Source organism: Pipra filicauda, unplaced genomic scaffold, assembly GCF_003945595.2.
Source record: "Pipra filicauda isolate LSUMZ 115617 unplaced genomic scaffold, ASM394559v2 scaffold158_size1702193_pilon, whole genome shotgun sequence".
In the NCBI taxonomy this organism is placed as follows: domain Eukaryota; kingdom Metazoa; phylum Chordata; class Aves; order Passeriformes; family Pipridae; genus Pipra; species Pipra filicauda.
The window spans coordinates 221870-244896 of record NW_024104084.1 but is presented as its reverse complement, the minus strand read 5'-3'; the positions used below and the strand labels follow the sequence as shown (position 1 = coordinate 244896).

Genomic DNA, 23027 nt, shown 5'->3' with positions numbered 1-23027 from the left:
TCTCTCTTCTTTTACTTAGTTATTTTTTTTTTAATAGGCTCAGTTTATTTTCTTTTATTTGTTAACCAGTTGTTCTTTCATTTAGCAAATATTTTGTTGATGTCTCACAGTCCTAACTTTTTCAGTGGAATCTAGGTTTGTGCCCTTTCCACATATATTATGAAGAATGATTTAGAGAATGATTAATAACTACCATATTGGTGTGCTATAATAAAACAAGAGGGGTTTATTGAAGTTTCATTCTGAGCCAGAGTAGAATGAGGATTCAGAAGGACAAAACTGCTTCTGTGGATAATTTTCTTCAGGATGTTGTAGAAAAGGACATGTCTCAGGGAGAATTTAAATATCTTATTGTCTCATGGGTAGTATAAACAGTCTTACAAATAAGTACGGGGAAAAAAAGAAGAGGTCATTAAAAGAAAAAGGTGCCGAAATAAGTAATAATGAAATTGCCTTCAAAATCAGGATTATAGAACATAATTCAATAGTCCCACATGTAACTTTAATGTGGGTCAGGGAAATGGCTAAAGCATAGATTGCTCTCACCTCATCTGACCATAGAAAGAGAGGGTCTGACACATAATGTGGTTTATTCACCACATTCTTAAATTCAGACTATAATATCTGTAATCATCCTGGTAATAAATAGCCGTACAAAAAGTCCCTTTTGTCAGAAATGCATCACTGAGTGTGCAATAACATGAAATTTCCCACCTTGCACAAAAGCCCCGTTGTCTATGGTACAACAGCCCTGTATGTTTCAGTCTGTTTCAATAGGAATTGCTATTCTTGTTGTGCTGGTTGTCACTTTTGAGCAGAGCATTTTAAAATCATAACCGCAACAAGCCCCACAGACACCGTTAAGTAAGAAGTCTCAGAAAGCTGTCCAGGGCTTTCAAATGCAAAGCGTAGGGCATCGCTGTGAAAGGCTGAATGTCATCTCCTTTCAAGGAAGGAACAAGAGAGCTCTGAACCGGTAATATCCAAGCATTAAGAGTAAATCTGAGGCCCAGTGACATCAAAAGAGAAACCTCTTGGATTTCCTGGGGCCCTGGATTGGATACTTACCACATTCAGCAAAGCACTTAACACATATGCAGATGGTCCTCATTCTCCAAATCGTTTAAGGACACACTGAACTTTCAGTAAGTGCTTACAGCTCTGTTGAAGTCAATTTAAGCATATTTTAAAGCGGTTTGTTGAACTGGGAGGAAATGATGAATCTGGGCCTCAGTGAGTTCTATGGAAATGCATGATGTATTTAAATTTAACATATTTATGTAGTAAACTCTCAAATTTCTCCACTGAGTCCAATTGAAAAATGAATAATACATAACCTCTGGCCCTGTGCTTGCTTTGAGCTAGAAAGGCCAAGCAGCCCAGAAGCTAAATGGTTACCTATTTTTATGCCAGTCTTTTCCTCAAATCCCAGCAGGAAGTTTCTACTTAATGGAGAGACTAAACTTCTGTGTTCAGCTTTCTATTCATTCCTTGCCAAGACTGTGGAAAACAGCAAGAGGAGCTTTAGAGGGGGAAGAAAAATTAATAAATTTGTTAATTTTATTTGCACCATTTCTGACTAGTTCAATTCATATGCCCTCAGATTATGATTACCTTCATATAAATTGGACTCAGAAGCTGACAACTTTCATAAACTCTCTGTCAATGAAAAATACCAGTTATGCATAAAATTTAGTGCTTAATACAGTTTTTATTTTATTGCTAAAGGTTTCTGTGTAGCTGAGATGATTTAAGCAGTCAGTAAGTTTCAAGGCAAAGTGCATAGTAAAATGAAGAACAATGTCTTGCTCTTCTCTGTAGCTCTTAACTTTGCCAAGACACGTATTTCTTCCAACTTGTGTTTTTGTTACAGGAACTCGATTCACTAAAGAATGAAAAAAAACCCAAACGAACAAAACAGAAGACCTAAAATTAGACATAAACTTTTTAAAATGAAGACTTCTATTTTATTCAAATATGTATGCAAGGAAAAAATAATCACACAATATTTTCACCGGAATGAGATTTATGGGGCACTTCAGACAACTACCTGTATGTTGAAATGCACTCAGTTCTGTGAGTGATCTCCAGAGCTTCAGATTTGTTTCCAACCATTTTGTGCCTTATGCTGCTAAATTCTATAACTCTGCTTGCCAGGCAGCATTTAGTAAAGCAAATGAGATGGATTTATCTTTTCTGACAATATCCAGGGTTTCTGCTACTGTTGTTAAAGCCTTAATACTGTAAACACTGATGTATCAGATTTACTTATATAAGTCAAATAGGATGACTCACAAGAATGAAACAGTATAGCTAAGTATTAGGTGCATTGCTATAGGCATAAATTGCTGTCTTGCTCTATGATACCCAATTTTACAGACTAGACAGAAAACTGCTTCTCCAAATATGCATTTGTAGGTACTTTCAGTCTCACTGTTGTCAGAGGCAGCAAAAATATCATGCTGAACACGGTGCAAATGACACTATAAAGTAATTGATATTATTAAAAATGGCTTTATTCTCATTGTGAAATTCAGCATATCCGTAAGTTAATGTAACTCAAGGAAGTGAATGCCTGAAAGAAGTAGTACTGAAGGGAATATCTTTCTTCAGGTCGGAATCTGGATGAGCGGGAAAACCTATATGGGCACACTGCAATTAAGGATTTTTTATTACTATTAAATGTTCTTCATAAAGTGTAAAAAAAAAAAAAAAAAAGGCAACGAATTTGTGCCATTTTGTGAACTATTTTTTCCTCAACCATGGCAGGAAGCCAGGTGAAAAGCAGTTAGAAAAGAAGGCGGCTCTGGCAAAAGTTTTGCAGACATGTAGCATGAGAGAGGATGATTTCAGAGGCATGATTATTTTTGTCATTTTAATAGAGTTACTGGCTCTGCATTAACAGAAAGTGACTCTTAGAGATATTTACCATAGTTACCTGTCATCTGTATGTACTAATATCTAGGGTGTGGGAGATTTTCACTAAAGGCAAGTTTCAGGGCTGGCCTGAAGCTATATGATGGATTTTGCAAGCATTTAGACAGAGACCCTTGAGAGCTATATAAAATCTTGAACATAGACCTACTTTCAGGTTTTCTCCCACTTGAGTAGCCCTTGCACACACCAGATTTGTTATGATACATGAGTGCTCACAGCTGAATACTGGTGTTGTCCATTTAAGACTTCTCTGAGCAGTCTATCGCGTTGCAGACTGTGACACCGGTTTGATACTAGACACAAAAAACACTCTCTGCAGCCTCAACTAAAATATTAAAGTGAGGATCCTAATATCAGGAGATATTACCCAAGACAAACTGTTACCAAGTACCAAATATTGTATCAGCTAAAAAATAAAATTTTTACTGGAGAAAAATCGCATTTAACAGATACAGTTCTATTTTGAAAGCAGTGGTTGGAATGCATATTACCTCTACACAGCTACATAAATGGAAATAATGGTAATGTATCTCCAAGATTTTTATGTCTGTTAATCCTGGGTAGCAATGACACAATTTAATCTAAGTTATAAAATATTCATATTTTTCTATATGTTTTTCTATATGCATATATATGTGGAAATGAACACAGGGATGTAAATACATACCTGTGATTATGGTAAAGATACATTACTTTTCATTTTTAGATTACAAAATACTAAAGAAGAAGGTAAGAGTGAGTCCTGCTGTTTTACACCTGCTTTATTCCTGTTTTACAGGAATAAAAGAAGATGTGAAACAAGTTACATAGTCAGTAACTTCTTAAATTGGGGGGAAAAAAAAGCCAAAACCTTGTTTCCTGACTGCAGGCTCCTTCTGTCTACTTGGAACCACTGCTTCTCCTAATTCAATCCCAGCTATTGAGTGTATTAGAAAAGCACGATAAAACTTGTCTCAAGTGTTAACTCCACTGTTCTGATTGAAAAATAAAAAGAGCAACAACAATAACAACCACAAAAAAACTCCAAACAAACAAACAACAACAATAACAACAAAACACCACACTGTAAAACAAAGGCTAATATCAGCAAAAAGACTAGGGCACTGGTCGTAGGTCTCGCAGGCATTTGTACCAAGTCTTCTCTTCTCCTCCTTACTCCTCAATAATTAACCATCATTTCTGCACTTCCTCATCTTCTTCATATTGATCTTTCATCATATAATGGGTGCAAACAGCAAGAGGAAGGCTTAATAACAAACATTAAAATGAATAAATAATTGCAGCCACAAATCTTCCTCAACGAACTGATTATTTGTTCAGTGACAATATTACAAGAAATTGGCTTTACATAATTTAAAAGGACACCAGCAAGTAGGCATTTTTTTTAATAGCACTTTTCCTCTCTACACTCTCTGAAAAGGCGGTGAGGTGGGTGGTGGTGGTCTTCTCTTCAAAAGAGTACAAGGGCTTAACTTCCTAACCACTTTCCCAGCTCTTCATGATATTCAGTAAATTTCTGAGGAGGTAAGAATGACTTATCAGTGATCAGGAGTGAATCAACTTTCTTGGAGATCTGCAAGAACATTGACCCAAGGTGTTTGTGTGCCTGATTTTCCTGTCTCGAGCTTGAGTGTCTTATAGGTCTGAAAGTTGAGAGGTCTAAGCAGACCATTGAAGGCAGACAAAATGAAAAGACTGAAGAAGAGGTTGGGTGTAGAGACCTTGGATGAGGAGAAAAATTCCCATGTGGAATGAGCTGAATTCATCCTCACCCCTTCTCTCCGAGCAACACTGTTGCTGTGGCATCCTCACAGCCACATGACAGCATATGAACAGGAGCAGTGCTTGGACTCCTACAATCTGCAAAGTCAAGAACCCTCCTGCCTCTTCCTCTGCAGGACAGAGCCCAAGCCTGTGCCCTGGCCCTTGCTTAGGCACATCCTTAGTCCTGTCTTTACTAGGATAGTTGAGGTTCCTGTGTAAGTGACTCAATGTTACTAAGAACTAAGAACGCTGGTGAACGTGAGGGAATGTCCACCCTCAGTGAGGGAATACTGTACCATGGTGGTATGACAGGTTCCAGTACAAGCTTGATACTATATTCTTAATTCAGAAATCCAACTTCATGCACTCACCCTTATCAGAGAGACTGCAAGCATCAGCATCATAGGGTTATCAAACTTTGATATTGCCTCTGTCTCAGACAGTCTATGACCTCAGTGCACACCTCAGTGTACATTTCAGAGCTATCATGGGTCTGCCTGACAAGAACACCTATCTGTGACATGTCCCAGACTCCTGAAACAAGAGGAACTACGAATACTGTCTTTTTTTAGGACAAAACTTAGGATAGAACAGGTCAAGTGTGCTTTATTCACTAACATACCTCTCATTCAAAAAGCTCTGTAACTAGATGTCTACACGTTTAACAAGTAATGACCTGAAAACAGCACAATTTACAGGATGATATGCTGGCAGAAAGTTTTCTAACACCTCCCAGAAGTGCACTTTCCAGAAACCCACTGTACATAAACATAAAGGTCTGCAATCTGTCAGTTAATATTAATGTGGTCATTTGCTGGTAAGTTGTAATAACATGATGCACATGGGACTTGCTACATTGACCTTTTTGGTGGAAGTGATTCATTAAATGGTCACTCATTTAGACAGCAGTAACTATTTGCACAGCTATTAACATTTTAGAACTTAACTATGTATTTATTGCCAAATTTTTTACCAAGGTTAGCTGAAGACCAGATTTTTCATTATTCAATAAAGAAAAGAATTTAAAATACAGAAGCATCCATTACAAAGGGGTGGGACATTTATATGAAATGTCTAACTTCAGATTAGTCTAAATGTCTGAGCTATTATCTGTGTGCTTTTGAGCCCAGAACTACAAATCATTGCTTTCACTGTCAAAGGCTAAAAAAACCTTTCTTTTTTTCCTGAGCTGTTTTTTCCTCCTTCATTCCAACACTGTTTAAAGAGTACAGAGAAAACATGGAAAGTGGTAAAAGCTGTTAAATCACTAATAATGTAGCCCTAAACCAATAGCCATCAACTTCAATAGCTACCTGCTTATGTCACCAAGTTTACCTGACTTCTGCTAATCTGGATTTAAAATTTGCTCCAACTAAAATAAAACATAGATACAGAAATTCCTATGCAAATTTATTTTAGCAAATTCCTAACACAAACAAACAAGTTTTTCTTGATGTCTTGATGGGTGCCAGGCACCTTCTCTTTAAGTTTGCTTTTAAAATTTCTCAGAAGTGTCCCAGAGGCAAAAGCTCTGAGCTGGCAGATATTCACACTCAGCTGCTGTTCTTTCTCTACTCCCTCGGCTTTCTGACCATAGGTCAGAGCAGCAGGGTTGTTAATCTCATCTACACTCATTTTAACTCCCTCTGCCATAAAGTGGTGGGATGGTCTTTCTATTTTGTGAAAAATTTAGAAACTTAAGTGAAATAGAGAATATATTTTGGTCCTAAGGTGTGTGGGAGAGTCACTGATGACTGCAGCAAGATTCCAGTCTGGGCAGCCATCAAGTGGAATTATGTACATGGGTGTGGGGGAATAACATCCTCTTTCATTTAATGATTTTTGTTCCACATTTGTAGGTATGTGACCACAGGTCAGTCACAAAATACAGCGGCCCTTTGGGCCTTGTGTGGCACAAACCTACGCATATTTTTGTCTTCTTTTAATTTTCAATGTATCCGGGAAGTTAATAAGCCTGAAACGTGTAATGAGAACCTATAAATAGCCTCACCATTCAATCAGCAGCAGTATCCTTCAAGAAGAGTGGCATCTTTTCAAATTTCCCGATGCAGTGCCTCCAGAGATGGTGTGATGAGGCATGCCATACATGGCCAGCCATCAAATATTGAGAGCAACCGTAGGAGTGACAAGATCGTTCAGCTGAACAGTTACAGTCAGTCTGGTTAGCAAGGCATCCTTCTTTGCTTCCCAATGAACTGTTACAGGGCTTGCATTTTTGCAAGTCTCTCCAGTGTCTCCTCTGTTTGCAAAAAGCATTAAAGCAAATCTAGGATAATACAACTCCACTGGGAAGTGGAGCAGCCATGCAAAATCCTAACAGCCCTAAACACTCCAAACTAGTCTGTTGTTTCATAACATGTTGATCACAGCAAGTCTGAACGGCATGTGCATGTGCTGTAGATAGATGGTACGTTTGCTTATAAATGAAGTGGGGAAAACAGTCGGGGGAAAATCAGCCGTTAGCTTGGCCCATGGGAGAGCAGAGTTCAAGTTCTGATTTAACCACACAAACATCCATATACTAATGTGACAGTTTACTCACTCATGCCTCACTTTGCTTTTGCAAAATGACTGTGATAGTTCCCTTTCCATATCATTATTAAAAGAAAACAAGCCCTTTTGTTAGATTTCATTCACTGTAAGACACTTAGCGATGTGCAAACCTATAGATTGACACTTCAACCTGAAAACAACTGTAAATGACTAAGCCTTAATTATAAAATACATATACAAAAGGATTCAAGACTATGGTAACAGTCTTGAATACCAAACAGCCTACAAGTTATTTATATTATTATGCCAGCATAAAAGAAAATAACAATTAGCAATCAAAATAAATACAATATAGTTCTTGCGTAAGACAAATTTTACCATATGAATTCTTCAGTGTTTTCACAACTCTTACTTTGTCTTCCTCTTTTTTTTTAGCATTTAGCAGCATTATTTCATGAGTACTTTACACCATGTTCAGTATTAATGGCATAATTAGCTGTGGAAAATATTTAGTTGTCGCCTTGTATTTATTTATGTTCCTGGGATCATGTAAAGTTCTGCTACATTAAAATTTAATTTGAAAGAAAAAGAATTTTATTCATTTTTCAGTGTAATGACCATTTCTGCTTGGCTTATAGGAAAGATAAAATATTGTTTGAACACATTTTTCCATTTGTTTTCCAAGCATTTATGTAAACTACTAAAGAAAACACTGCAATGCTTTGTTGGCTGACTATTTGACAAAAGAATTGTAGACACATATTTTATTCTCAGCATCTTGTCAGGAAATGTTCATAGTCCCATCCATTATTTAGCACTTAATTTGTTAATCAATTGATTGATTGATTGGGGGATATTTTACACTGGGATTAACATGCACACACACAAAAATCTTGTCTCTATGGTAAATTCAGGAAAATTGTATCAGAATGTAAAATGTTCTGGTGTTTACAGATGTAGATTGAATCTGTCATGGGTTGGCAACTACTGAAAATAATTCATTGCTTTGAACATAAATATTTTGGATCAAACCTCAGAACTCATTTGATTTGGTGTGATTATTCCTTCCATGTTCAAAAGAATGTGAGGCCATTCTGCAGGACGGAAACCATGTTTATTGCATCATTTCTTCTGAAGAAATTATTTCCCAGTATAGAAACAAAAGAAAGTTACTGTCAACCTCAGAGGTTCAAAGTTCTTCAGTGCCATGGTGTTTAAGGACCTTAGACCTTTTCACCGTGTTTCCCCTCACAACACTAGTTTAATGCTCTAGGAAGTCCTTTAATTGATAATTACTGGAAGCTGTACATATATATTCCTTCTATGGTGTTCATCACAGGCAGGGTTGTAGTCTGAGGCTTGTATTTTTTGGCAACAGCACTGCTTTAAGCAACTCCACATTTCCCTCCTTTTCCCTGGGTTGTGCAAGATGACCACTTGTGAGACTGCACTTTTGCTCATGGAAATGGGGCAGGCTGACCCTTGATTAGGTGGAATACGAATGCTGTTTGATCCCTAGCTGATGCATACTGTGGTCCTCCTGCCACCCAGAATTTAGAGACCCTCACATTCTCAGCCCTAGCTCTTAATGATTTAAACTCACTGCACTTTGTACTCTGCTGCTGAGCCTCCTTCAAAAGTTAGTCTGGGTAAAACTCAGTGGAGCTGCTGAGGTCCCTTCTGAGTCCTAATCTGGATATATTCCACCCAATATATTCCACAGTGCAGTTCCAAGTCTGTAATACCAGAGATGGGGAACTGTATGATTTGCTCAGTGCTCTACTGTGCTACTAATTCTTTAAACTTGTAGCATTTTGACAATTATGACACCAGGGTTCTTGTGGGGTATCCAAAATAAAATTGCCTTTAACTTAGCTTTGGCTTGAGCAAAGTGCTTCCATACAGAGCAAAATAACTATGTTTATCTGACCAAAAATCCTTTGTGCAGCTTTTGAACTTACACAACAATAAATATTAAGAAGGATGTTAAATAGGACAATTGCATAACCCCATATCTTACCCATATGTTTGCTTCACTTATTGCTTTTGATAATATTGCAGTTTTGTGTGCCATGTTGCCTTTTGTGTTAGCGTGTGATTGTGCACAAAGGCAAGGACTCCCTTTTTGGTGAAAAGAGAAAGAAGGACCTATTGTAAAACTGGAACGAAATCCAGCCATGATAGGCCAAATGTGATTGTAGGTTTCCAACTGCCTTTCACTGTGTTCTGCACATAAGCATCCAAAAGTGGAGTTGAGTCTCTCATATTTGGATTTTTTAGTTTAGCAGGTTGTACATTGAGAGTACTGGGACATGGACCAATGTGGGAGACAATCCAGAGCCTAAGAAAACTGTCACTGTGCTAACTGAACTGCCTGAATTAAACCTCAAACACCTCACCATTAGGTGCTCAAGTGATTTCACACTTCCATCTGAATGTGTTCCAGATTTACCATGAGGTTTACCTTTTGGGTTTGGAAACACTTTTTCCCCTGTTGATTTGACTGTGGTAAAACACCTCACATACACAAGAACATATGCAAGTGAAAGGAAAAGAAATGGGCAGGAGAAGGGGGGGAGGTGATGGGGACCAACAACTTGTTTATCAGATTCAAGTTGAACCATCTGTTGTTAATGATTAGATCTTCAGCTTCCAATTTTCATTTGAATGTTATTGCTCATTTCTAGCTGGGTACCAAAACGTCACTTACCAGTGCATGTAGGATTCTAAATAAGAGACTATTTAGATTGGAAATCTGTTGGAGGAGGAAATTATGTTCCCTATTATACAGCAAAATACGTTTTCTGACACTGACACTTTCTGGTATTGTGTTGTTGACTTTTTAGGGAAGGAAACTCAACGTCTGAGGCTGAAAAATGAACTCACTGGTGGTGCAAATTACATTTGGAGTAGAGGAGGTTCGGTGAAAGTCACGGGTTCAGGTGCTGACCTCAGGCACAGTGGTATAGAACAAGAAAAAACCTGAAGACATCAAGTGTTTATTCCAGATCTACAGCAAAGGGAAGGGATTCAACACCTGCCAGTGGAAGTTTAAGATGGTGCTTTCTGTGCCACACTGCTAGAAGATGTATTTTAAAATAGCAATAAGACAATTTGCATCTGCTTACACTTTTTTTACTTGTTTTCACTATTTTAGCCCCTTCTAATTCCTTTTGTAAATATAGCAACACAATAGTAACTTTCAGGCTGGAACCTGGCTGGATGCTTGTTCTAGTGCAGAGAGTAGGAATGAATAAACCCCGAGGTACCTAAATCTCCATTAGTAAACCTGTGAATGGCTATCTGCAGATACTTCACAAAGTAGAAGTAATAACTTTTTTTTGTATACAAAAAAAAAGTCAGTGTCCCTGCAGTTATATTGTCTATCGCTAGAACAGCTGACTATTTTACCATACTCTTTATACTACTAACATTTCTGAAAGGCAAAGATATGCCGAGTTTTATTTAAAAAGTAAAAAATCATAATACAGTGTTTCTTGACATCATTTCAGTTTGTAGCCCCTCTTTCTTTGATTGTCCATGAGCAATTAAAGATGGTCATGAAATTATTTCAAAGATTTAAAATGAAAATATAAAGCATGAATAGATATATTCATACAAACAACACAAAGAAAAAAAACAACCCCAAATCAATGAAATAAAGAACAGTACAAAGTCTAGCCTCATTGTGAATCGATTGTATATAAAAATCATTGTGACAGCCTAGCACAAGATGATCTATGTTTTTTGGCTTTGTTTCCTCCCTCTTTTTTTTCTTTCTATTTTTTTTTTTTTTAATTCTCCAAAAAGAGGTTAGGTGGTCCTCTTGCCTTAATTTTTTTTCTTTACCAAGTGACAATATGACTTATCAAAGGACACCCATAGCAGAAAATCCAAAAGTATTATTTGGGTGTTGAAAAATCCTTCAGCAATATGAGGCACTTCCTTGTCTTTTTAAGTTAAAAACAAAAAAAAATCTAGAACTATCCTTCTCCAAAGCACCTAAATGACTTCTGTATACACACATAAATCACAGAGGTACTTTGGAGTCTAGATCCCACTGGGATCCTAAATGCTTATATGATTTATGAAAATAGGACGTATAAGGCTGTGTTACTTAGATAATTCAGAAAAAAATTGCTCCTAAAGGAAGAGCTGATCTGGTTGGTTTTTGCAGTTACTTTGTTTGTTTTGCAATCATATTTTACTTATGGAATCTTTGTACTCTTATGCTTGCGGGCTGTGACAGAGCATTAATTTGCTATTTTTCACAGCTTGCATTCAGCCTATAGAATTTTTTCTATTGATTGCAGGTAATTAAATTGTATTTGTTTGCTTTCATCACTAATGTGGTTTGTATAGGAGTCTGACCTGCCGTATCTATGGTACATATAATAGTGTTTTATCTGTGTTGTACCTCAGTTTTAGCATAAAAAAAAAATAGCAGAGAGAGCACTTGGTGGTTTGAACTAAAAACGTAGAAATACTTGTATTACCATGTTGAAAAGCTTAATAATTTGTACTCTATTTCTATTATCATGCCCTGGAAAAGGAATGAGATGAAGTAATTTATTGTTGACTCAAATGTGCTTTCCGTATCTTGTATGTGGCAAGAAGAGACACATCACTGCAAACTGATTTAAGTGCTGTGTGTAAGTTAAAGGAATGCTATGCAAACCTAAGAAATGGAAATCCTTATGGTTTCTGTGCAACAGAAGTAAGATGAATATTAGAATTATGACTGATATCCAGCTACATGATTAAAAAAATGAGCAGGATGTTTGCAGCCCATCAAAACAATAAAAATGGTCTATGAATGTCATCTATGATATTGCATATTGAACACTGTGTAGTCATGGAAGTATATAAACGCAGTACTTAAAAAACATACACTTTGAACCAAAAATGTTATATTGGCAACAACCAGGCTTGAGTCCCCTTTAGTGTATGAACCGAGTAATTAACCCATTAAAAAGCAAACAATGGGTAGGTGTAGAGTATAAGAATGATATGTAACAGGAGGATCCATTATGTGGTGTATGAGGAATTGACTAAACAAACAGGAAGGTCACGTGGTCTCTAGATTCAGGCACTTGGAAAGTGCTTTTAGCTACGGCTTTACAAGAATACTTGAGGGTATTCTGCACTTGCCCTCCACTGGACAAGAGTGTGCTTGTCTAGTTCCTGAAAGAGAGAGTCTGAAAACAGCCCCTGGAGCAGCTACTTGTAAGTCGCTGCACCATGATGTGTCATTAACTTGTGGAGCTCCATGGAGAGCTTGAAGATCCAGGTATCTTGGGAGTGAATGTGTAGACAACATGACCTGTTGGAAAAAACAACATAGCAAAAACTTCTGAATTTCCTTTTCTCCAAGTGTGTAAAAACATCAACCAAAAATTTATCTATTTAAAGTTGCAATACCTTAAAAAATTCATCTGCTGACAGTGGCATTTTAGTTGAAACAACAGAAACCAGTGTTTTTAATTTAGAAGGACTTGAGCTCTGTTTCAATAGCTGGTGAGCATTGCTAGTAATCAAGACTGTGTGGATTGCAAACCACTGAGCAGTGTGGTGTCATCTCCTTGTCCTTTTTCTACAGGATAATTTTAAGGATCTAAATGTTCAGTAAATGTACCTGTCTTTGATTAAAAAAAAAAAAAATAACAGAGAAGCATTCAATTTCTACAGAAGACCTTATTTGTGGTTTTGCTCAAACTTTCAGTGCACAGTGCATGAATGTAAGTGTGATGATTGCCATCAGGGCCACCACACTGCTGCTTCAGTGCATGTGAAGCATCATGGTCTCCAATTAAATGCATGACCAGTTCTGTGCTTTGGAGCCAGAACTAAATAGCTGGGGTCTAAAATGCGCCTGTGTTGTCTGCGAACTGGGATGAACTGTATTGTACAATTACGTTCCATTCTACACATTTCTCATCACTGAGTTACACTTGGCTTCACAAGAATAAAGTTTGTTTATAGAATCTCTTTTGGGGAAATATCGGGAGACATATACCTTCAGACTCTACCATCTTTGGGACCTAGACAGCGTTTTTCCCCCACTGTTATTTTAAAGAGCAAATGCAAAATGAAGGCATTTAGAGAATTTTGACTGATTTTTGAAATGCTTAGAGTTTGGATGAAGAAAAAGCAAAAGACATTCCCCAATTCCAAAGCCAAATATTTTATTTGAACATTTTTAAAATGCCTTAAAATTTGGAGCAACTTATACTTAGAAATATATGCAGATCTAGAAATATTTTCTTTAAATAAAAAAGGGATGAAATATTTCAATTAAGACATTATAAAATTAAATCTAAGCTTAATCTTTAATTGTGATCGCAGTAAACTGCAACAGAACAAGGCAAAATGGTTGAGGCCTATAGCATGGTTCACATCACAACATTTAAATTGGGCCTGCACATCCTCAAAATTGTCTCTCTAACCTCTACCCCAGTGAGAAAGTTGTTGGGAGGGGTCATAGCTGGGACAGCTGACCCAAATTGACCAAAGGGATATTCCCTGCTCTATGATGTTGTGTTCATCAGCACAAGCTGAGAGAAAGGAGGAGGACAGGGCACAGTGAGTGAGAGAAGCATTCATTATTAGGGTCTTCTGAAGCAAACACTACACATAATAAGCCCTACTTCTCAGGAATTGGATGGACATCCTCTGCTGTTGGGAAGCAGAGAATAAGCATTCTTACTTGTTTGTTTGTTTCCACATGTGGCCTTTGATTTCTTTCATTAAAATGCTTTTATCTCAATCTATGGATTTTTAATTTTGCTTTCTCTCCCTTGTCCTACCCAGGAGCAAGAGTGAGAGAGTGGTTTGGTCAGCACCCAACAGCCAGCCCAGGTCAACCCTCATGATGTCCTTTTAGTTTCTGAACATCATTACTTTTTTTTTTTCTTTTTTTTTTCCCCCTTCAAGTTCCTGTATTATGAAAAACACTGAATAACTGTTCCTCTTTGACCTGTTCCTCACTTATCACTGAACTCTTTTCATCACAGGTTGTAGGTTTCCATGAGTAACTTTTTCTTACCTCCCTAGAGCTTCACCCTTTTTCTTGTTGGAAAATACATTGCCTTGTACTGATTAGTCCCAAGCCAGGACATTTGTTCTCCAAAGCAAGTTCTGTGTTGATGAAGGAGAATGTGAAGGCCCCTAGATTCCAGGTGGTTTAATTACCCACTTATCTAAATGTTATTGCACCTGCGGACAATAGATGTATTTTGACTGCATTCTATCACTACCATCAAATTAACTTTGGCAAAAGCCAATTAACTACTGTAAATTATTCTACTTCAATTAAAAGAAACAGAAATTGTGAAGGACTTTAATATATTAGTTTGAATTCAAAGACTTATGAGGCACCAAAAAGAAAAGTTGGATTCCTTTTTTGTAAGAAATGAGAAATTATCTGGAAGGAATGCAATAAAAAATAAGGATCAGGCTAAGTGTCATTATCATTTTAACTTGATTTGTCAACAGAGTAATATATCTAGCTATATTACTCAGTTGACAAATCAATTACAGTTATAATGAAACTTTATACGATTTTACTTTTATTTAATTAGTTGCATCAATATGTTTTTTTTTAATTTCAGTTGCACATGAATGCATCAAAATATAAATGATGGAAGTAGGTTAATTATAAGCCCTCAAAACATACATATTTTAGAAACAAAAAGAAATTTACAGTGCAAAATGCTATAAGTAATGCAATTTGCAAGATGGTTTGTTAAGCTGGCTAAAGGCCATTTTCTTAAATAATACTACTAATAGCAAAAATAATCCATGTCTTTGTCACAAGTTATTTGAATTTTACAGAACTGTGGTGGGTTGCCCCTGGCTGTACACCAGGTCCCCATCTAAGCTGCTCTGTCATTCCTCTCTGCAGCTGAACAGGGGAGAGAAAATATAACAAAAGGCCTGTGTGTCAATGTAAGGACAGTGTGAGATCACTCACTGTCATGTGCAAAACACACTCAACTTGGAGAAATTAGTTTAATTTATTGCCAATTATATCAGAGGAAAGTAATGAGAAATAAAACCGCATCAAAAAACACGTTTTCCCCCGCCCCTCCCTTCTTCCCGGGCTCAATTTTACTCCTGAATTCACAGAATCACAGAATATCCTGAGTTAGAAAGGACCCACAAGGATCATCGAGTCCAACTCCTGGCCCTGAACAGAACCATCCCCAAGAGTCACACCACATGCCTGAGAGAATCATCCAAATGCTTCTTGAACTGTCAGGCTTGGCGCTGTGACCACTTCCCTGGGGAGCGTGTTCCAGTGCCCAACTATCCCCTGGGTGAAGAACCTCTTTCTAATACCCAACCTAAACTTCCCCTGAAACAACTTCAGATCATTCCCTCAGGTCCTGTCACTCCACCTGCTCCCCCACAGCAACCCAGAGGAAGGGAGAACGGGACTGGGTTCAGTTCTGTGCAGGTTATCTCCACTCTTCCTGACATCGCAGGGGTTGGATTCCTCACACCCCTCCCCTTCTTCACTGTAGGGTTCTTCATTTAGGGGACAGTCCTTCACAAAGTACTCCAAAGTGAGTCCTTCCCACAGGTTGCTGTTGTTCACAAGCTGCTCCAGCATGGATACCCCACAAGATCACAAGTCCTGCTCCAGCATGGGCTCCTTTGTCCACAGAGCCACAGGTTCTACCAGGAGCCTCCTCCAGCATGGGTTTCTCATGGGATCAGTGCCTCTTTTAGTTATTCACCTGCTCCAGTGTGGTCTCCTCCATGGGTGCAGGTGGATCTCTGCTCCCCCATGGACCTCCATGGCCTGCAGGGGCACAGCTGCCCCACCATGGGCTGCACCTTGGGCCGCAGGGGAATCTCTGCTCCAGCACCTGGAGCTCCTCCTGCCCCTCCTTCTGCACTGACCTGGGTGTCTGCAGGGCTGTCGAGTTGCAAAGGTTTCTGAGCAGTAACTTTTTTGCCTTGTTAAACACATCATCCCGGAGGCACTACTACCTTGGTCGTTTTGGAGCTGTCTAACGTTGACCCCACTGGACATAGGGAAGTTTCTGGCAGCTTCTCACAGAGGCAACCCCAGTAGCCCCCCTGCTACTGAAACCAGTCCACGCAAACCCAGCACAAGAACCATCTCAAATAATGGATGTGAAGTTATTCCCTCAGATTTTTTCCCCTTCAAATCTCTTTGCTCCCAAGGGTAACACATTTTATTCTCTGCAATGGAATGTGACTCCAACATGAAGATAGTGAGTCATCTAAAAAAGTGTTATCCGGTTCACTGGTGCTAAGTACATTTGATGCATTATGCATAGAGGGAGGGAGTGGTAATTTAAGAGGAATTTACACTATGCTATTTTATGTATTTATTTATCTTTTTTAACACTGTTACAATGTTACAATCTAAGCAACTGCTGAATCAAATGACGATTATACTAACATTAAGCTATAGATCACCTCCTTAAACAGACACTGGGAATTACATTTCTGTGGTGCTACACAGCACTTTTAAAGTAGGCTGTTGCAATTATGCCACACAATTACCTAAGTGGCCCTGATTCAGGAATGTATTAAACATGCTTAAAATTAAATTAAAATGAAGCTTGTGTTTAAATACTTTCCTACATAGGAAGGTGTCCTAATTTTCTGTTAGGTAGGAAATTGCTGTGTTAAATCAATAGGTACTTTATTCAGGTGTGTGCTGTCATCCCCAGGAACACTTGCACTTAAGCCACAGACAGATGGCATCCCAAAGGTGTTAAAACAGCCATCACTATTGTCCCATCATTACAGCTTTTCCTCTCCCAGTCTGTGGCATATCACAGGGCAATGGGATGAAGATGCATGCTTGGCTGTCAGGAGCGGGGGCAGTATCCAGTAGTATGATTTTCACAATAAAAATGTCAATCAAAATGTCTCTTCTCAAAGTTAGACTGGATAGATCCTGGACAGAAAAGATGAAGATTTAGTTATTCTTTAATAGAATGTGTGCACTTCCCTCATCCTTTGGAGTAGATTCAAGTAGATTTCTCACCCCTAAGTAAAGCACTTTAATCACTATGGTGATGGTTATTTAATAAGGGGAGAGCATGGTTCTTATTCTTCTGAACATAACAGAATTAAGTTTTGTTGGATTGACAAAAGAGAAATATTTAGAAAAGCTCCAAAACCTCAAGCTGCAATTCCTTGTTCAGTGGCAAACTCTTGGCACTTTCTTGGCTTCTCTTCCCTCTTGTAAAGATTATTTCATGTAGAAGTCATACATTGCCTAGAGCTCAAGTTTACCCTTCTTCCAACTAAATGTCCTAACACTGATAGCAGAAATTTATATTGAGTCTTATTCTTTGACATTTTATTTGCTTATTCTTTACTTTACCTCTCTGTCTTGTGGAAGCCCCATCTAAAGGAGGACTGGGGAATGGAAAACTAGATTTGCAAAACCTAAATATGCTTTCTGGTCTGCCAGAACCTCCCGTACTGGGGACATGGAAAGCACAGTTGTATGAATACTGCTCCTACTAAAAAAAAATAAAAATAAATGCCTGCCAGGGGTGATGTGTGGCGTTGGACAGTGGTAGCATTCTGCTACCCCACACAGTAGTGAGTGAGCAGATATGTCCACAGTGCAGTACAAAGTGGAGCAGAGATACAGTGTTCAGACCACCAAAGGTGTAGTGGCTGCACAGCTGAGCACCTTCTGATTAACTGGCCGTGCTACCATGCTGGTGCACCTTGATAAAGTGGATGTAGCAATTTCATCTCCAGAATCAACTCCTGAGAATCATTGTGACTGCACTTGTGGACCCCGCTTTCTACTCCCGTCCCCTGTTTTCAGTTTTCCATGCAGTAAATCAATAATTACTGTAATGATAATATTCCCCTCGTATCAGTCATTAGGCTGTAAGCATGACTTCTTATCTCAGCCTTTTCTTGTCAAGAAGGATTTTTTCCCCTACAAGTCAGTGGCTATTTATACAACTTTACTCCTCAGATATTTTTTAAAGGCTGAACTTCACCTCCCCCCTTGCAGAAAAGAGAGTTCTTTTGCTCTGTATCTGCACTCAGAAAAGGATTTAAAGAATTGAAAGAACCAGGCCATACCACAGCAATCAATCGAAGGGACTGGACCATCAAAGAAGATAATGTGAAATTTAGACAATGTGAATATTCAGGTAAAAATATGCCATTTGAAGAGTCAGTACATCACTAAAGTTGCAATTCACAAGTGAATTTTTGTTGCTTCTGCTGACTCTCTTCTGGGGTGTTTCCTTTTGTCACTTTCTTTCGAAGGTTGTGGTCTTAATGTCCCTTTGGGAATAGTCAAGAGATGTAGATGATTGAATACCTGATATCTCAGGGGTACAAGGAAACAAACAAACAACAACAATTAAAAAAAAAAAAACAAAAAAAAAAACACAACAAAAAAACCCAGAAAAAAAGTCCTTATTTTTCTCTTGGGTATTTTGTTTTCATGACATAATTTTTGAAAAAAATAAACCCCAATATTTTGGGAAATCATATACAGATTTCATCTTATAGAACTGTGACAAGAAAAAGAAAGTAAGGTACCAAATGTTTACCTCTACACTGAGCACCAAAGATCCTCCCAACGGACATAACAGTAGGTTTTTTTCTTCTTTCAGAGGTTTTGAAGAACACTGGAAATAGAACATGAGAATTGTTTCAGTCCTTAGGAGTGAACTAATTATTAAACTCAAATAATCATGCTTTTTCCTTATTTACTCTTCCCTTTTATTCTTCATTAACTACTTTCCCCTTTATCACTCAGAAGGAAAAGAAATGCATATCTAGAAAGGTACTTGGTATATTAAAAGCCAAAAATTAATGTATTTTTGCCTTACAAAATGTTTTCTGTGTTGTTTAAGTTCATTACATTGAATTATTTGTGCAAAAGCTACATAATGAAAATCTTTCAGAAGGAAACTTCAGTGTTTTCTTATTTGTAATCAACTTGGAGGTACATTGAACAGTTAAAATATATTTCAGTAGGTATGTTGAACAGGTAGGTATATTTAATTGCTTGCATGTAAATTCAAAGGAGAAGGAATCATAGAATCATAGAATCATAGAATAAGCCAGATTGGAAGGGACCTCTGAGATCATCAAGTCAAACCCTTGATCCACTACCACTGCGGTTGCCAGACCATGGCACTGGTGCTACGTCCAGTCTCATCTTTAAAACCTCCAAGGACAGAAAATCCACCACTTCTCTGGGCAGTCCATTCCAATGACTGATTACCCTCTCTGTGAAGAATTTCTTCCTAATATCTAACCTAAACTTCCCCTGACAGAGCTTAAGACCATACCCTCTCGTCTTACTGATAGTTGCCTGCAAAAAGAGACCAACCCCCACCTGGCTACAACCTCCTGTCAGGGAGTTGTAGAGAGTGATGAGGTCTCCCCTGAGCCTCCTCTTCTCCAGGCTGAACAACCCCAGCTCCCTCAGCCTCTCCTCACAGCACTTGTGCTCCAGTCCCTTCCCCAACCTTGTTGCCCTTCTCTGGACCTGCTCCAGCCCCTCAATGTCCTTCCTGAGCTGAGGGCCCAGAACTGGACACAGCACTCCAGGGGTGGTCTCACCAGTGCTGAGTACAGGGAAAGAATCACTTCCCTGGACCTGCTGGCCACACTGTTCCTGATACAGGATCCATTGGCCTCCTTGGCCACCTGGGCACACTCTGGCTCATGTTCAGCTTCCTGTCAATCCAAACTCCCAGGTCCCTTTCTACCTGGCTGCTCTCCAGCCACTCTGTCCCCAGCCTGTAGCACTGCAGGGGGTTGTTGTGGCCAAAGTGCAGGACCTGGCACTTGGCCTTGTTGAACCTCATCCTGTTGGAATCAGCCCAACTCTCCAGCCTGTCCAGGTCCCTCTGCAGAGCCCTCCTGCCTTCCAGCTGATCGACACTCCCTCCCAACTTAGAGTCATCTGCAAATTTGCTGATGGTGGACTCAATGCCCTCATCTAAATCATCGATAAGGATAATAAACAGAACTGGGCCCAACACTGATCCCTGGGGGACACCACTAGTGACCGGCTGCCAACTGGATGCAGCTCCATTCACCACCACTCTGGGACCAGCCCTCCAGCCAGTTCCTAACCCAGCACAGAGTGCCCCTGTCCAAGCCGTGGGCTGCAGCTTTTCCAGGAGTGTGCCACGGGAGACGGTGTCAAAGGCTTTGCTGAAGTCCAGGTAGACACATCCACAGCCTTCCCCTCATCCACCAGGCGGGTCCCCCGATTATAAAAGGAGATCAGGCTGGTGAGACAGGACCTGCCCTTCCTAAACCCGTGCTGGCTGGGTCTGATCCCTTATCCATCCTGTAGGTGCTGTGTGATTGCACTTAGGATGATCTGCTCCATAACCTTGCCAGGCACTGAGGTCAGGCTGATGGGCCTGTAGTTTCCTGGGTCCTCCTTGCAGTCCTTTTTGTGGATGGGTGTGACATTCACCAACTTCCAATCATCTGGGACCTCCCCAGTGAGCCAGGACTGTTTGTAGATGATGGAGAGTGGCTTGGTGAGCTCTTCTACCACCTCCCTCATCACCCTTGGGTGGATCCCATCTGGTCCCATAGACCTGTGGGGATCCAAGTGGCTCAGCAGGTCACTGTTTCCTGCTGGATTACAGGGGGGCTATTCAGATTCTTATCTCTGTCTACAAACTCTAGAGGCCAGCTGTCCTCAGGACAATCTGTCTTACTGTTGAAAACTGAGGTAAAGAAGGAGTTAAATACCTCAGCCTTTTCCTCATCTTTGATGACTATATTCCCCCCCATGTCCAATAAAGAATGGAGGTTTTCCTTCCCCTTCCTTTTACTGTTGATGTATCTGTAGAAGGACTTTTTGTAATCCTTCACAGAAGTGGTGAGATTAAGTTCAAGTTGTGCCTTTGTCTTTCTAATTTTCTTTCTACATGACCTAATTATATTGCTAAACTCTTCCTGAGTAGCCAGCCCTTTTTTCCATAATCAGTAGGCTCTTTTTTTTACCCTGATTTCCTTCAAAATCTCCCTGTTTAGCCAGACTGGTCATCTTCCATGCCGGCTCACCTTTTGGCAGAGAGGGACAGTCTGCTCCTGTGATTTCAAGACTTCCTTCTTGAAGCATGTCCATCCCTCCTGGGTGCTATTCAGATGCTGTTATTTTTCTCATCTCTCAATTACAATAACTGTTTTAAGTTAAAACACTTGCTCTGAAATCAAAATGCAATGAGTTAATGGGGACTCAGGAGCACTGAAGTGATCTCTTGGCTGGTGTGAGACTGTGCATATACATAGACCTGGCCCCTAGAAATACTTTTAGGTCCTTTAATTTCTTATTCATGACTACCTTCATCAGTTCCAAATGAGCTGACCTCACATGCCCAAATCTAGATAAAGCAAATTCAAGCTTAAACTCAGCATGGTGGGGGTGATGGTGTGGCATATGAGCAGTACTAAAATGTAAAGATGTTTTTTGAAATATATTTTGAGCATGTATTTTGATAGCTAGAGAAGAGACTATATTTACAAGTGGATTTATAGCCACTAATGTAGCTATCATTTGAAAGACCAAAATGCAGAGGGTTGAAAACTACCCTGATAATAATTGTAACAGACTGATTTGTGTTACAAGGAAACTTTTTTCTCCGAGTTGTGTTGTGGTTTTAAAAACTCTTTGTAGTGCAATTCTTTATCAATGTTCCCACAGTATAAACTCTCACATCTCTTGTGAAAAATGAGTGTGTCTTTGTTGCCACTTTTGATGGAAAACCTTGGGATTAGATGAAGCTGGGAAAGGATCACGTTGACAATGAAAGACCTTCAGAATCTTGCTCTGTTCTTCTGAACACCCTTTCTCACCTGAAGCACTAATGAGAAAGTTATATTCTTTTGATATGATTACCCAACTTGCTGTAGAGGTCAACAAAAGTAGGACATAAGCAGATCCCTATATTATACTCACCTCTGTGGGTATTGAAACTCTGTTCCCATAACTATCACCGACACAGACGCCAAGATATTGCGTACTGCCACAGCACCCAGGGGTCAGATCATGCAAGCCTTAGTCTTTTCTGCAATCCACACATTCCTAGAGGTTTTGTTGGAGGCAAGCTCCCGATTTGACTCAGAATCTTAGAAAATAAAATTTAAAAAATCACACACCATGTTCAACTTTTTCCCCCTCTTTATTCTCAGCTTCTCCCCCCCATCCCATCACGTCTCAAAATGCCTCTTCACCTCAGTAAGATTTTGACATTTGGGAAAAACTTGCTTTAAAAAAAAAAAAAAAAGGATAAAACAGCTTGGCACAAGGGAGCTGCAGCTCTTCAGTTCCCATTAGAATTTCTGAAACGACAATAGCTGAAAGGTTAGGGCAAAACCTATTAGAAAAGAAAAGTTGAGGTAAATCAGGTGAGCTCATCGAAGAAAATAGGGAAAGATTGGTTCCCTTTTGGGATTAGGTCTAATTAAGGTGAGCAAGCAGCTGTGCCTGTTTGGAATAACAATTGTGCTAGCATGTCACTTTTTTTCTGCTTAGTTGAAATTTATATAGTTTGGGAATGGTGGATGTAAGAAAATTAGAGCTCATTTAGAATCTGTTGAAAGGACACTGCGCCTTCATTATTAGTTTTGCATCTGAATTTTCCTGGGGCTGTCCTCTCACTGTTATAGGTAATGGATTTTTCCCCAGATGTAATTGGATGAGTTTAATTTTTTCTTTCATTACCTGTCTAGAAGCCCTCTGCCCCTATTTCCCTTTGTGTTTTATTAGGACTGTAACCCCTATTTAAATAAAGGCTTTGATTGTGATT

General features: G+C 39.1%; 1 long non-coding RNA gene across 1 annotated transcript; it reads right to left on the bottom strand.

The window, feature by feature from the left end:
• Positions 1–16111: 16111 nt before the first annotated feature.
• On the bottom strand, positions 16112–22335 carry LOC120322830. Its single transcript, XR_005562763.1, has 4 exons — positions 22178–22335; positions 18792–18869; positions 18313–18519; positions 16112–17155 (listed from the first exon to the last, which is right to left on the bottom strand). It is a non-coding gene; the product is annotated as an uncharacterized LOC120322830 (long non-coding RNA).
• Between the last annotated feature and the right edge of the window lie 692 nt (positions 22336–23027).